Here is a 2,888-nt window from a genome sequence, read left to right on the forward strand (position 1 = left end):
CAGAGTAATTATTAATTTTATTATTACCATGCTAGCTTTCACAAACAAACAATAACCATTTTAAATTATTATTGTATTTATGTCTAAAGATACGTTCTGTGAGACGTAAATCTAAATCTGTGTTTCGGATTGGCCGGTTGTACTTGACTAGGAGTAGGATCACCTGTCAAACGTTGTGGGTTTTCTTCGGGTGTTCCGGTTTTCTTCCACTGCTAAAGACCCCTACGTGCAAGCATATTACTGAAAAAAAATGAACCATTTTTAAACATAAAAAAACCAAGGTCCAGTGTACACAGTGACGCGCACGTTTGAGAACCCTTGACAGTTGAAATTCGATATAAGAGAAGCCCAAAGCCCTGCTGTCCGGGCAAAGTTTCCCTCAGAACACTGCATGGCCCGTCTTCATTTTCCCAGTCGGTGTTTCATTAAAACAGGATGAAAAGGAACACTCTAGTTCTCACATGCGAGTTAATAATGGAACCTAAAAACCTATTAAAAATGAAAATTGTGGTCTGAAATTTGGTTTGGAGACAGTTGTTAAAGAGTTGAATCGCTAAGAAACTCTAACTTAATTTTTGCCTGAAGTCAGTTCTTGGGTAGCGAAATATCTTGGGTAAATTTTAGTTTGTTTATTACATGTAAGTTGTACGTGACAAGGAGTGGGGTCGCCTGTCCAACCTGGTGGGTTTTCTCCGGGCCCTCCGGTTTCCTCCCACTGCTAAAGACCCTTACGCGTAAGCGAATTGTGGAAATAAAATTAAGCCATATTTTAGTCCCGAAATGGCCTAGTTTGTGTTGAGTGGACGTTAAACCCCATTTCTCTCCCTCTTATTACATATAGAGAATGATACAATCAATGTTGTGTTGTGACACGACCTTCTTCGTAACCCACTACATTAGCTTACCTTGAAACATCATCGATATCCTCAGTGACATCGTTCTGTTCTACGCCACAAATCCCCGGGTCCATTCAAAGGGGAGACAAAAAGTCAAATTATCCACCCTTGTGCTTATATTGATCGACCAATCGAGTGAGCAAAGAGAAGTAACTGGTATTTTATTGCAGTTAAGATTGGTTATCAGGATTTTCCGACGTGGTTCCCCTTCGTGGAGGATGGAGGTCCTGGCAAGGAATAACACATAGTTGTTTGGATGGGATGAAAAACCAAGAACCTGTGTACACTTTTATGTGCATATTAAAAAACCCTTAGCAGTTGGAAATCGAAATAAGAGTAGGTTAGAGTGCTGCTGTCCGGGCAAAATGTCCCTCATAGTACACTGTATGGCATATGCCAGTCAGAGCAGAACAGTAGGCCGTCAAACTCCATTTCATTTCATGCAATTTTGGCTAAAAAAATTAAATGAAATGGGATTTATCGTCCTACTCCAAACTAGTCTCAAATATCGAACCCTTGCCAAGCCTCTTGAGGTGTGTTAAGGCTCCAGGAGAGTTTGATATAAGACCGGTCTCAAACCAGTCTCAAATATCTGACACTTGCCAATCCTCTTGATAACTTTGAGGGGTGTCCGATGCTACCGGAGAGTTGGATATAAGGGCTGACTCAAACCAGTCTCATATATCTGACACTATCAGGAGTGTTACAGGTTCGATACCCGGCATCTCCAGTTAAATCTTTCCCCACCCCTCAATGCCTGTTCTATTTTCAGTCCTAAAGTTCTGGGGCCTGTTCCACGAAATTTTAACTAAGATAAAATCCAAATTTTAATAATTTGATTGGATAATATTAGATTGATTTTAGTGCTTAGCCAATCAAAATTGAGGTATCTACTAAAATTTGGATTTTATCTTTAGTTAAGATTTCGTGAATCAGGGCCCAGGTTATCTACTTAGCTATCGCTAAACTATCCCTGAAAAGAAAAGGGGATACAAGAAAACAGGGGATGAGATATAAGGGCTATCCCAGATGAGTTTGGTATAAACAGTAGATCTGTGTTAATAATAAAGAATGATTATATAATTATTGTACGTTACCATGTTGGATAATAAAAATGTTGATTGATGATACGGAAGATATAAAATACTGTGGGTAGTAAACTTCTCCTCAATAAAATGTTGAAATAAAATGGTCCTTGTTTTCATTTTTGTACTTTTTGTCAAAAGAAGAAAACACGAGGATTGTCCGGGGTCCAGACAAAATATCTTCTCTCTTACATTATATTTGTCTGTCTCCGCGGCGGACCCAGCACCCCCCCCCCTCCCCGCCTGCCCATATTAAACTTAGGCTGCCTAGCTACAGTTAGCTCCACTTGATGAGTACAGACACTAACCTAGTTGACCGACATTTTAAGACTTTAATAGACTATTTTAGAGGAAAACACTAAACCTCGAGGGACAAGTCAGTGGGGGAGGGAAGGGACTGAATTAAGAAAAAATCGTTGGTGTCGGTCCCCATAATATTTTAAGGTACATTTTGAGAGTAAACCAATCTAAATTAGAATCTCTTGGTCATCCAATGGATGTTTTGATCTTGTAGGCGGTACTGAGGTTCGAATTCCAGTGTGGATCAATAAGAACCACCAGAATTCCAGCGTGGATCATAAGGTATGTTGTCATTGAGTCAACTGGTGTGGTTTCAACTCCCCGGTTATACGTGACAAGGAGTAGGGTAGCCTGTCCAACCTCTTGTGTTTTCTCCCAGTGTTGAAGACCCCTACGCGCATGCGAATTATTGAAATAAAACTGAACCATATGTTAGTCCCGAAATGACTTAGTTTGTGTCGAGTAAACCCATCTCTCTCTCTCCCTCTCTCTCTCTCTCTCTCTCTCTCTCTCTCAGCACTTTAAAATCCAAAGTCACATCTTGTTCTTGTTCGATATAAGGTATTTACTTACATGGTAAAACATTGACGTCATTAAGAGAATTCAC

The sequence above is a fragment of the Patella vulgata genome, chromosome 2, assembly GCF_932274485.2.
Source record: "Patella vulgata chromosome 2, xgPatVulg1.2, whole genome shotgun sequence".
In the NCBI taxonomy this organism is placed as follows: Eukaryota; Metazoa; Mollusca; class Gastropoda; family Patellidae; genus Patella; species Patella vulgata.